A 15,070-nucleotide genomic window follows, 5' to 3' on the forward strand; every position below is an offset into this window, starting at 1 on the left:
AACAATCAAGCACCCACAAATTATGGAGCATTTTCCAATGTCCCATATTCTAAACTAGTTCAGTTGATCTGTACTCTTTAATGATCTCAATGTCAAAAAAATATAAACAAAGGCCGAGGAATTCTTTCAGATTAAAAGAAACTAAAGACGTGTGACAAATGAATGCAATATATAATTCTGGGATTGAACCCAGACTTTAAAAAATAAAATGGAGGGTGGTGGATGGCTCTGATGGGACACTGATAAAACTTAACTATGGACTATTCATTAATTAACAGTATTGTATTAATAAAAAATACCCTGAATTTGAATTTTTCACATTGGTTGCCTGATACAATCTTCTTGTTCTTAGGAGATATAAACTGAACTATTTGTGGTTTAAAAAGTTGTGATACCTGGAACTTACTCTCACATAGTTCAGCAAAGTTTACAGTGCCAGAGCCTTCCTCCTGGTTCACTTCGTTGAAATGCCTTGCAATAGGTCAGAGGAATAACTTGACTCTGCTCTATTCTCCCAAAGTTTCCTATTTCCATTCTCCAGAATTATGCCATATTAGGGCATGGCTAGTATACACAGGTAATGTGAGTTATTAGATATTGTCTTTGAAAGACCCTAAGCCTGGAGATCCAAAACAACATTATGATGTTCTGACCTGAGTGGGGACTCAGGAGGTCAGGTATTAAATGGAGATCTTGCCCAAGTCATCTCACACTCGGTCCAGTGGGGCTGTGGAAACTTATTATTTACTTCCAGGTTCCAGCATGTAGAGAGGGAATAAATAAAATTATTAACTGGTAGATAACTTATGTTGCTTGCCTGAACCACTGACTGAAAGATAATACTGTAAAAAGACCTAAGTGAAAGCCCATGAAAAATGTCTCCGCATCCTACAAAGAGAGTAGACAAAATTAATGAGGACTTTTAATGTGTGGGAGAAGTGGTGGCTTAGTCACATACAGAATCTTCCCAGTCTGCTCAAGGCATTACCAATCTAATAGTTCCATCCAAAACATCAGATCTGTATATTAAAATAAAAGGGCAAAAAAAGTATCATGCTGTACGTTACATCCCCATAACTTATTTTATACCTGGAAATTTGTACATTTTGCCCTCTTCACTCAACTGTAGTCATATGATGACTATAGTTAATAACACTGTATTGCATATTTGAAAGTTGCTAACAGAGTACACCTTCAAAGTCCTCATCACATGAATTTTTTTTTGTATCTCGTATGGGGATGGATGTTAACTACACTTATTGTGGAGATCATTTTGCAATATATGCAAATATCACATCATTATGGTTGGACACCTGAAATCAATGTGTTGTTATATGTCAGTTATATCTCAATAAAAAAGAATCATACATTCCTTGGAATATTACAGAAAATAGTGCTGCTATAAACTCTTGAAAGCTAAAAGTGTGTGAATTCCTGCGACATATGTTTACCTCTGGCAAGGGCAAAAGTCAGATTGTGGAGAGATTGTAGACATTATAAATTCAGTCAGGTTCTGGTGTTGATCATTATCTGATTGTAACTGCATTCCTAGATTTGTTATCAATCCTGGAAAAAGTCATCTGAGCTCCCTGTATCTGCCATGAAGTTATTGACCCAGCAAGTGTTTCATTCCCTTACCTAACAGTAAAGATAATAAGAATCAAGCATATTTTTCCCCCAGTTTGGAATTTGAAAGGATTTATTAGACTCCACGGTGCATCCTAACATGAGGTTTCTATTTAAAATAATCAATAGAGACCAAGAAAAGAAAAAAAAAGATGCAGGCAAGCATCAAGAGTCTCAGGAGAGACAGCTAAATAACCCAAACTCCTCATATCTCTACCTTTGTGCACAGCTGCTCTGAGTCTCCGTCTTCAACCCCAAAGATGTTTCCCAGGAAGGCTGGCTTTGAAAGAGTTCTAAGGTGTTCTGAGTGGGAGACCCTGGGTCAATAGTACCCTTGGTCAATAATCAAGTCACATTTGTCAAACCAATTAGGTGAGTTGCAAACCATTAGCTTGTATAGGTTGTCCATTTATTCATTCATTAGTTAATCATTCAGGCTAAGGCTTACCACAAGAAGATGGCAAAACTCAGTGTTCGCTTTTAGTCTCCTTCCCCTGCCTCTTCTATGCACTCTTCTCTCTCATCACTCTATATTTGGTTTGCTAACATATTATTCAGTCATATCTGCCCTATTTGATATCTTTCCATACGTTTTTAGATTATTTAATGGTTTTAAATGATCATGTTAATGATGATGATTCTCAAGTTTACATATAAAACCTAATTTTTTCCTGACTTCCAGGTTCTTATGTCTTACTGTTTACTGCCTACTCCCAGTAAGTGTTCAGTAGCCATTTAAAGCTTAGTATTTCCACAACAGTACTAATCATACTCACCTTAATTATCCTTCCTTCTATTTTCCTATTTCAGTGAATAGCACGAGAACACACTTAGAGGTTCACATTATAAACTGGCTCTAATCATCAATTCCTTCATTCTTTTATACCCCCATCCAATCTACTACCTGTGCTCCTTGAGTTTCCTTTTAGCTTGGGTTCACTGGATACTAGGTAACTTAATAAGACAAAGTCTAACAGGGGTTCTAATAACGTGGGAGATTTTCTTTATCTCATGATGCAAAAAAAAAGACAGATGGGAAAAAGGAACTAGTCTGCCTTGAAACTGTCTCAAAGTTGTAGATTGTTATTGTAAAGATACTAACCTTTCTTTTCACAGGAAAATACATTTCATACATGGCACCAACTTCAGATTCCTCCACAAACTAGTGTGAAAGGTGATGGATACCTAAAGTGAAAGAACATTTTATCAGATTAAATAAAAGGAATTAGTAAATTTTGCCCAAATTTGGGATTGTTTTGTCTTCAGAGTTTCCAATCTATTATAGTATTCTGCTTAATGAGACATCTTGGCATTAAGAGTAAAGTTTAAGTCTTCTACCTATCATTAATGTATAAGATGAAACCCAAATGTTAAATACAGAGATAGATAGATAATAGAAATAAAAAAGAAAATCACTCAAAGATAAAGTATTTTTACATCCATACAATGGAATATATTCAGTAATACAAAGGGACAAACTAGTATATATACAACAATGTAGATGGATCTCAAAAGCATTATGCTAAATTAAAAAAAAAAAAAAGACAACACATATTCTGCATGATCCTGTTTTACAACATTCTGAAGAAGGCAAAACTAAGAGACAGAAATCAGACCAATGATTGCAATGGGCCCAAAGTGGGTGAGAATGCTCACTTCAAAGGGGCATGGGGAACAGAAATAGACTCACTAAAATAAAAAAAAAATTATGGTTACCAAAGAGGAAAGAGGGGCAGGGATAAATTAGGATTTTGGGATTAACAGATACAAACTGTTACATATAAAATAGATAAATAACAGAGTCCTACTGGGACTAATATTCAATATCTTATAATAAACTATAATGGAAAATAATCTGAAAAGGAATATACATATATGTATGTATGTATAACTGAATCACTTTGCTGTACACCAGAAACTAATACAACATTGTAAATTAACTATACTTCAATTTTTTTAAGTGTGTGTATTAATAAAACTGTAGGTTATAGAAAAAAAAGGGGCATGGGGAAACTTCTGAAGGCGATAAAAATGTTCTATTATTTGATTGTTGTAGTTATATTTGTCAAAACCTATTGCATTATACACCTAAAAAGGATAAATTTTGTTGTTTGCACATGATACTTCAATAACCCAAATTAAACAAATGAAAAAACTAAAAAGCATTTCATATGCTCATTGGTGACCCACTCTGTCAGCTAAGGAAGACAAATTTAAATATGTGTATATGTATTTAAAATATAAATATTTTATACATTATATATAAGCAAAGGGATTCGATTTTTTTATTTTTGTCCGAGTTATAGATCTTATGTTCTCTTGATAATTACTCTTAAGCCTCTACAAAATAATTAATAATTCTTAATTTCAACTCATAAATATTTCTTAAATATGACCATTCTTTCTTTCCTTACTATATCTACCCATTTTAACCAGATCACCATCTCTCAACTAGCTTACTTCAAATGTTTACTGATGGTACTTCTGTTTCCAGTATTTCTCATCGTCAATCTGGTCTTCACACATGGAATCACAGTTTGATTTTCTAAGATGCAAATTTTAGGACAACATTCCCTGTTATGTAAAATGTTAATGACATCCCATTGCTTTTAGATGATGTCTGGATTCATTAACAAGACCCTCATGATTTGAACTTTCTTTATCATTCCTCTTTTATTGAATGCAACATTTTAGTCAGACTGAATGTTTGTAGTTCCTGAAATATGATTTATATTCTCTCTGACCCAGACGTAACAGAGCTGATCCTTTGTAAGATGACTCTTCTCTCCATGTCCCAATTCGCTTTCCTCTTTGCCTAATTCTTACTCAGATTTTATATTACACTCATGATACCACTTCTTTCAGAAAACATTATCTGATGCCTCTCAAGCAATGTTAGAAATACCTCTATCTACATAAAGAGTACCACTCCACTTATTTCCTTGTATTACACCATATTATGACTATATTCATGCCCCCACTGAAGTATAAACCCCGTAAGGTCAGAGTCCATGTCTGTACTTTTTAATACATGGACCATATTAAAGTCTCAATTTTTAAATGAATTACTGAATAATTAAATATTTGGTATTGCTTTTAGAGTCTGTACCTTTGAATTTCAGCAACTAAAAAGTATTGTCTCTGTAGATACATTTTAGGAAAAAAATATTCTCTAAAGAATTGACACTGCTCATGTGAAGAAATTATCAGATACACAAACACATCATGAATTAAAAGGCATTACTGTAATGTACTTTTTCACCTATTAAATTTCGGAACTTTCGCAAACATGAATAATTTAAACAATGAAATGTTTCTAGTTCAAGAGTGAATATTAGGGTACATTCAGAAATAGTGTGGTCTTTGGGACATTTTTTCCTGGCAAGGATGCAGTAGCTTTATCCACTTTAAACACCCCAGCAGTTACGAAACAGAAAGGTTCCCAGGAGAAGATATCTTGCTGTCAGCAGTGTTTAGCTCTTATCCTAATCCTTGCTAAACCAGTTATTCTAATTAACATTTCAAACAAACATCCCAAAGGATAGGCTCAAAGTACAATCTACTTTTCTTCAAAGGGGAAACCCTCTATTATCTCCCAAGAATAAACCCTTTATTTTCCTGGACATCCCTTTAAAACACTTCACTGACATTTTTTTAAGAGTCAGAGACCTGAATCTGCAGTCTCATATATTACATATGCAGTGAGTTGTGTGTTTTAGAACAGCTGTATCTAAACTGATTAACGGGTCCTATTAAATTTCACCAAGAAAATGGTTTTAGAAAAGTAACTTTGGCTGAATATTAAAATGTAACAGGTCTTTGCAATTGCACATAACCTATTTGATAATGTTATACTTTCAAATTATAGATTTTTAGTAATTAATTTTTTTCAGAATTGGTATTATCATAATACCAATGCCAAATTAAAAACTGTGAAAGCAGGTGCTGTCAAGGTTATAAAATCAGACTGTTGAGCCATCACTTCTCTTTTCTTTTTTACTTGCATATCAGTAACTTGATAAAGTAGTCAGATACATTTGATGAATGTTCAACTCTCATGAACAATGCAAACTTTCTTCTCTATAACAAGGATAGACTCTATTATGAGACATTAGGAACACCATAAAATACTTTTAAACATTTTGGAGAAAGGCGCCACTTATTATCACAAATGCAAAGAATAAAATTATGTTATATGGAAAATATTTTCATTTAAATGAAAATGAAATGATCACATATAAAATGTTAACGCATCCAACTACTCATGGAAGAGGAGGGGTGTGTTGTGTGGTTTAACCTGCAAAGGTGAAACTCAACAGAAATGTAAGAGGAGCTGAAAAGCTGTAATTTCACGAGAATGGAGTGTTGGCAACTTCTTTTGAGGTTGCTTTTTTAAAATATATATTTGTGTTGATTTTGAGGGGCTGATCTTCATCCATCCCACCTACTAAGCATTCTCATACATACCAGTTGAAATTAAAAGTGAATTTTCCCAGGGGTCATGCTAAGGATGTATTTATGGTCAAGGCCACTGGTTGTAATTACTTTTTTAAAAATCTTCTATATAAGACTGTGATAATTACAGAATGCCTTTCTATGCTTTGGCATAGCCAAGGTCCTTTTGATTAAAAATTATAAAAAGTCTCTTCTATTAATACTTTTTTCCAAAAAAGAAAGTTCATTAACCATAGTTCTTGAGATTCTCAACAGCTCAAAATTGTAGGAAATAAGAGAGAAAGAGAACAAAGAGATTACCAGTGATATGCTCTTATAATCTATTAGACATATGGAAAATAAATTAGCCTGAGAGTCATCTATAAAACAAGACTTAGTGGGTATAATCGAGATATTCAATCACCTAAAGGTGTAAAATAGATGTTCTGATATCAAATCTTCATTGCAAATAAAGTGAATCTATTAACACATTTAATGACAAAAATACTTTAATGACAAAGTCTACCTTTGCCTAGTATTCCAACAGCTACTGTGCCAATCAAAGTCAAACAAAGACTGGGATGAGCCATAATTAAACCCTTTATTATTTACACCACAACTGTGTGAAGACGGATTCTTAGATGGATATTGATCTGCTGGTATTTACTATCTAAATCTATGGTTCTGCACTTGAGCATGTATTAGAATAATCTGAATGTTTGTTAAAACATAGGTTCCTAGAACCTAACCAGAGTTTCTGATTCAGTTCTGATTCAGTTTCTAATTTATTCTGATCCATCTAGATTGGTGGAGTCTGAAAATTTGATTTCCTAGCAAGTCTCCAGGTTCTGATTTGAGACTCACTGATCTAAACCATATATCAGTCTACATATTTTGATTTGTCACCAAGCAACCTTCAAATTCCATGTAGCTCACTCAGAAAAAAAAATTATGTTTTGTCAGATGATATGAAAATCAGGTTCCCTTCACTTTTCTACTTTGATTTTAAAAATAAATTAGCATTCTGGTTATTTATATATCAACTTTTGAGACTCCTATTAGCTTTAGTCATCTGCAAGATTATTCAAATATGGGATCTAAACAGATTATTTTTTTAGGGTGCACAATTGCCTACTCAAAAAGATATGAGGCGTTTTTGTTGGCTTTCCCAAGTGGGAGCCCAAACATTAAATCTCCAACAGAACAATTACAGTATTCTCTAAGTAGGATTTCTCTTCAAGAGATTGGCAAAACTAAAATGAAATAGTTCTATTAAACCTGAGATAGTATGAAAACTAACCTTATTTCACATTTTAGGGTCATGTGTATTTCAACAGTGCAACAACTCTTATATTTGTCAGCATCTTCTCCTTCACCCAGAAAAAAAGGCAATACATCCACTAAAAGGTGCAGGAAATGTACAATCTAAGTAAATTATTATTTTCTGATATGTTTTAAGGCTGAAATATAGTTACTAAATTGATGGAATTATTTTATAAGTTTTTACATGAATCGGTTTTCAATATTTTATACCATTAAGACCTTACCTAGATTTCATAAGCCTGCTGCAAGATATCACAAACATGAAGGCAAAGAAAATGTGAAAATGGACATGGTTAAACAAATGTTTGAATCTTTATACCTAGAATTTCTTTTTTCAAAATTCTTTAGATTTGAATGCCTAATATGATATGATGAATTTTTGCTGTTTAGAAAGAAATACCATTTTAAAAATATATACATCTCAACTCAAGGAAATACAGTATACATGGCAGTGACATTTGCTATTTGTGCGTGCATACACACTCACACACACACACACATGCACACATACACACACACAAACAAGGACTAAGTTTTAAATCTAAGGTAACCTTATGTTTGATGAAACATTCCTCCTTTAGGACTTAAGGAAATGGTTCCTATGGAATATATGTGTGTGTATATATATATATATATGTCACTATACATATTTTTATAGATATATCACTAGATTATTATAAAGAACTTCTGTACATATTAATAAAATATATACTCCTTTTAAACAAATGACTCTTTTAAAACATATTTATTAACAAACTGGACAAATTATTTTAGTTAGCCAGATATAACTGCATTTTAATTCTCAGGCAATACATATTTTATACATTATGAAAATATTTGTCAAATTAGGAGACTATTGTTTGCCCTCAACACCAGTCCTCCTGCCAAATCAAAAGTGCTGTTGCCATTCCCAACATAAACCAAAAGTCCTGGTGTCTCATGATCCTCATTTATTAACTGACCCATCAAAATATAGATTTGTAGGTGTACATTGTTTGACAAAGTGGTTGTGTAGATGTGGCTTTAGTAAGGTCCTTCCAAAAATGTCAAGAAATAAATTTGCCTGCAGAACATCTAAAAAACAAAAAAAAGAGAACAAGGAGTTTTATGTAAGACTCTAAGGAGTCTTACATAAAAGCTCATCTCTAATCTATTTAATGTTTCCTGACTGGATTCTAGTCTTTTTAGGGTTACACAAATATTTGCAAAATTTTTTATGTATGTTCATATACCCATTATCTGACTTAAATTGTCATTTTGGGAAAGAATTTAATGTTTTTAGTCATTTCAGATATATATCTGCTTTACCTTTCTCATCTACATTAGTGAGATACCACCAACATTCACCAATATTGGATCAAATAAATTTGGTTCAGTCCTGCTCATACATGCAATTTTTATCTTTTATTTATTCAAAAAATATTTCTAAAAAAAAAGAAAATGCATACAGGAGCAGATATACACAGGAGCTGAAAGCAAGGTAAAAATGTAAGGGAAGCATAATAAGCTAATACAGGTCTGTTTTCCCTTAAAAATTCTGTATTTAATCTATTCTAAAATTCCTCAGGAGAGATCATTGAGAGGTGAAATGAACCAAGAAGGACTATTTAATTTTACTATTAAGATAAGAAAACATATCAGAATGTGCATAATTCAATCTTACATTTAATTTTCTCTACAAGAAAACCTAAAGAGTATTTTTTCTATCTGGAGGTTTTTAGAAAAAATTAAACCAAACAAAGAAAAAGGAGAGGAAAATTCCTTGATTTAATCTGCTGGTTCATCAGAAAAACTTAAAGCTATATTACACTTATCTGTATCTTATCTTTCAGGTTTAAATTATACTCTATTATCTGAGGATACATACAAGCACTTATTTTTCTGTTTTTGATTTTTTGGGCTAGTGTGGAGAAAAAATAAAGCCTCTGCTATTCCTGGCAATTTAGACATGTGTGCTTATTCCATGAGAATAGTCTCTTCTGCAAAGAAGACTTCCATTTTTGGTATTAGGGGATGATAAAGGAGTATTTTTATTCTAATGCCTTAAGCAAATTGTATATAATTGAATTTGAAAATGTGGCTAAACATGTACATGCAAACCTAATAAAATTTTATATTACATTCTCATTTAGTGAAATATAGATTTTTTAAGACCTCAAAAGGACTTTGCAACACCTAAATGTGAAAATCCCCATTAGAAGTAATACAATAATTACATCCATAAATTATTAAACACGCACACACAAACACATTTCCTGAATTTCTTAGCTATTTGAGTAAACCTTTTTTTTTTCCTTTAATTCAATTTTCCAAATCATTTCTATTTAGTCTTAGTCTGGTCTGCTGCCATACTTAATCAGTGGTTCCCTCCAAAACTCACATTAACCTACGCTTAAAAGGAGTTTTACTGCGTCACAGAATAGTATCTCTGTTGTTGCCTCTAATCCTCCATGTATACAAGCTTTACCTTTAAGGGGATTGTGGGGGTGGGGATCCTCTCCTACATTTTGGTCCATTAGCTATACTTCCTTTTTAAGTCTAATTCTTCTTCATCAGTCTTTCTCTGAAGATAATTCTTATCTCTTCTGGTATTAAAAAACAAAACAAATACCAAAAACAATGTACATCATAAGATTTCATCAATAAAATTGATTCTAGCTTCTGTTTATGCTAACTAAAATTGTTAACATTGTTCCTGCAACTCAAAGATGGGCTGCCAATGCTCCACACTGGGTGGAACCTGTCTAAGTGTCTGCCTGAAAGAGGAAACACATTCTGACCATAATTATAACACTGAAGTTACCAAGACTTTTGGAACCAATGCTAGTGAATGTGCATTCACTTTTCCTGTAAGACTTTATGATAAAAAAAAAAGTCAACCCTTTTATCCTAAATCTCAGGTATGAACTTCATGAAAATTGTCTGGAGGACAATGTGATTGATCTATTTCTGGACTCAATCTGAACAGTTCCCATTGTAAACACTTCTAGCCCTTGTTTCATTTCTCTTCATCTTAAGGTTTATTTCTTTTCTTTTTCTTTTTTTCTGTTATGGTTGCTTTGTTTTGTTTTCACATGACGATTACTCTATTAGACTTTTCACTATGCTCAGGTTTGTCTGAAAGTTTAGAATCAAGGCAAGACCTCTGATACACACAGACATGATTCTATAGCAAGGAATCACGTATCCCAGACATTTAATAGTGCATCTGTTCAACATAACTACAACCATTTTCCAGCTACAGTATTCAAATAAGGTTTTAGGTTCTATATTTCACATACAAGCACAGTTAACTTCTGACAGTAAATTTTAAACTAATTACAATGTATCCATCCATGCAAGATAATTACAATATAAATGTTTAGCAGTCAATCTGGTGCTTTCGTTAGTAATTAATATTATAAAATTAATATCAAATGCTTCTATACTACATATATTGGCATAGAGAATTTTGATAAACATTGAATTATTTATAAGTGTACATTAGAATTCCTACCATATAAAATCATTAAAAAGAAATAATGGACAAGTAAACACAAGCAGGAAGCTAATCTTACATTAAAACATGTTTACTGTTTCTTAATGGCCAAGCCATTATCAGCACCCAAGAATGAGAGATGTGGCATCTTGACTAAACTCACTTATTTAGGATAATCTCTGTCTGCCTATTTTATGTTTATAATGAATAAGGTGTTGTTTATTTTAAATGACTAAACCTCAAAATGATAGAAATCTAGATCCAGAAAAGACTTTCAATGTTATTTTGTTCAGTGCTATTATTTTATAGATATAGTGGAATAATTTAGTGATAGATTCAGACTAAGTATCAGTCTTCATAACTGCCATTTCCAGAGTCTATTTACCATTCAATGCTGCTGCTCTTATAAAGTAATTAATATCTATTATCAGCAATAATTAAGAATATTTATAATTCTATTTATGTACTAAGATTATCATTGCCCTTGAACTCATAGAATGAGAGCTCTAAATAATACTTTCTTACTTCTATTTTTCATTAGATGAGTTTAGAGTAAATAAAAACACATTCATTAATATTATTAATATAAATTTTAATTACAGGGAAAATTTCAAAATAGATTTAGGTATGAAAAAGTTGCATTCATAATATTGGTTATGTGATTATTCTTTAGATTTTTACATGTGGTAAAAAATTTAATCTATTTCATTGTTTCATTAGAATACAAAGGTAGTGATAGACATATGTTCACAGCTGGTACTATGTATTTATTCAACTAAATAATGTTTGCTGTTTAAAATGTGGAGCAATATAGATTTTATTCTAAATATCAAGGTGATTAGTTTGATAAGGAAATATAAATTGTTGGCATCACTAAATTATGTACTGAATTAAGTAATACTTTTCTTGCAGTCAATACTAATTAAGTCATTGGCTTCAAAAATAAAATCAAACAAAAGGAGTGCCAATAATTTTAAAAATTTATTTGTTATTTAGCTACTCTAAAATCTCTTAGGACCATGTTATATTTAAACTTGAATGAATTTTTTAACCATAGAATTTCCAATTATAAATATCTGAAAATCAGAAGCAGAAAGAATGTACTTTCCTTTGCTCACAGTCTTTAAATTAGTGAATGTACTAAAAAAGTAATCTTACCTAGCAGCATAGTTTTTATTCTTCTGAGGCGGGCAAACATATTTTTAGGAAGATGCTCTGAGCTACAGTTGGTGCAGGGTGCCTTCTTTCAGAATAAGTAATCAAAACGAAAATCAAGTAACAGTATCCACACTATTATTTTATTATTTTCCTCTGAGAATAAGCGATATTATCCTGCAATATGTTATACTTTCTTTATTGACTAAATGAGGACAACAATTTTCTTTTAGTTACAATCCACCTTCTCCATTGTTTACACTGACCACAGAGGTAGACCAGGAAAATTAATCAGCACAATAATTATGTGTCCAATAATGTCTAAAAATTCTGTAAGATATCCACAACTAATTGATCTAAGGAAGTTAGAGTTTAAGTAAACCTTTGCTATGGCAAAACTATTCACTGTATCACTTTGAAAGTTTAAGATTATATTTATTACATTATCCTGACCCCCCAAAAAAGTTTAAAAGGCAATAATGTAAATCATTTAAATTATAATTTCACATATTAATTTTATCAGTAAATCTTTAAAGATGAAATTTTGAAGTTAAGAACCTTATTCATTTCCATATTAGCATATGGGTATTAGAATTCTAATCTAAGAGAATTATATTAAAACAAATTAGGCAACATATACACAATAAACATAGCTAGAAATGAAACAGTTCTATTTAGTTTTAAGGAATATATTTACACCTCAGAGATATTCATAATCTATTAGTGCAAACTAACTTAGACAATGTATCTTCATCTCCAGAGTTAATTACAACTTACTCTCTTTGTTATATCTATGTTTTACTTACATGTTATATGTATACATTTTATTACAAAAGCAAGTTGAACATAATTATTATATATGAACAGTTGGATTCCAAGTAGTGTATTCAATATAGGCCGAGCTAAATTTTAATACTTACACACTCGAGGTCTATTTTATCCTAATGTATTGAGTAGCTATGAGTTATTATCCTCAAACTCTAAATGAATCCCATACTTTTCATACTTTATCTCTAATTTTCACAGAAATTTTTAAAGTTATTATTACATTTGTGAAAATTGAAGCTCTGATTAACTAACATTCAGCTAGTAATTGAATGATTCTTGTGTTGAAACCAAGCCTGTTTGACTACCCCATGCTTTTTCAGCTGCATTACAGAAATATTTTTTTAGACTAGTGCACTGGATGTTTATGATTTTCAATAAAATAATAAATAAATGTTATACATGCCACAACTAATGCAGTAGTTCATAATCTGCTAGAGGTCATTAAAAATTATTTCTATATAAGCCATAAAAAAGAATGAAATATTGCCATTTGCAGCAACATGGATGGATCTAGAGATTACCATACTAAGTGAAATAAGTTAGACAGAGAAAGACAAATATTATATGATATCACTTATATGTGGAATCTAAAAAATAATACAAATGAATCTGTTTACAAAACAAAAACAGACTCTCAGACATAGAAAACAAACTTACGGTTACCAAAGGGAAAGGTGGGGGAGGGATAAATTAGGAGTACATGATTAACAGATACATAATACTATATATAAAATAGAAAAGCAACGAGGGTTTACTGTACAATAGAAAAGCAACGAGGGTTTACTGTACATGATTAACAGATACATAATACTATATATAAAATAGAAAAGCAACGAGGGTTTACTGTACAAGCAACGAGGGTTTACGAGTCAATATATTCAGTATCTTGTATACTGAAACCTATAATGGAAAATAATCTGAAAAAAAATATTTATATATAAATATTTCACTTTGCTGTATACCCAAGACAAACACAATATTGTAAACCAACTATACTTCAATAAAAAAAGAAACAGGATATGAAAAGATGAAAAAAATTATTTCTAATCACAATTTACTGCATTCACACAGACAATGAGCACTTCAAAGAGGAGGGAATATGCTTTAAAGTAGATTATTTGCAATCTTTAAATTCCTTTTTTTCTAAACAAGAATTGTTGTAATGTGGAAGTCCAAAATTAGACTTGAATTATAAACAAAACTATAAATGAGGTGCCTAGAAAGGCAGAGACCATGTTTTTGACACTGGAAGTTATTATCATATTACAAAATTAATACTGCCATGATCTGTGGTTACCTTAATTTATCTGTTCCATGCACCTCTCCTTTATGTAATGAGTGAATAATAAACTTAATTATATATTTTGATAATACTGTTATATGGTAAAATAAATGGAGATTAAGACTATAATTACTTGTATAGTAAATGATATTATAATTGATTTCTGGTGTTATATATATCTATTTTTTTTCTCTCTTACTGCTTGCCTATAAAATAATTGCATAGTAATTATAGGACTGACAAGTTAATTTTACTTTGATGCAATTTACATATGTATCAAATCAGTAGTGGCAAAATCCTAATACACTTGTAACATTATACAAATAAGATATTTGGAACTATCTATTTTATGACCTGTAAATTTTAATAAATGACAATATTTAATTAATATTCTCATTTTAAAAGGAGTTTAGTAGAGTGCAAAATACCTACATTGTCCATGCTGTAGGTATAACTCATTATAAAACTAATTTAAATTAAAAAACCAAAACAAAATAAAATCTGTAAATTATCTTTAATATAAAAATTGATTTCAAATGCTACAATTGCTCAAATTTGCCTGTGAAAACTCTTTTTAAAGTTATAAATATAAAAATAATAGCTAAGGATTAATCAAATACTAGATATTTACTCTTATTACTTGAACTTATATTTTTCATTCTGAAAATAATAACACTGTTTTGTGGATAGTAAGTGTTCAATAAATTTTAACTGTAGGAAATATTGGTAAATTAAAGTTTATGAGCTACTGGAGATATAAGAGAGAAAATATTATATTATTTGAAACTCGGGCATTTGGGATATATTAAGCAAGATAACCCTCAGTCTATTCAGCTTTAGGATAGATAATCTTAAAGAATACTTTTTTTTTAATGGGAATAAATGTGAAGATCACTTTCACTCTAATGCTACCAGGATCTGGGGATGCAAAATAAATGCTCTAT

Source organism: Delphinus delphis, chromosome 4 (assembly GCF_949987515.2).
Source record: "Delphinus delphis chromosome 4, mDelDel1.2, whole genome shotgun sequence".
Taxonomy (NCBI): Eukaryota; Metazoa; Chordata; class Mammalia; order Artiodactyla; family Delphinidae; genus Delphinus; species Delphinus delphis.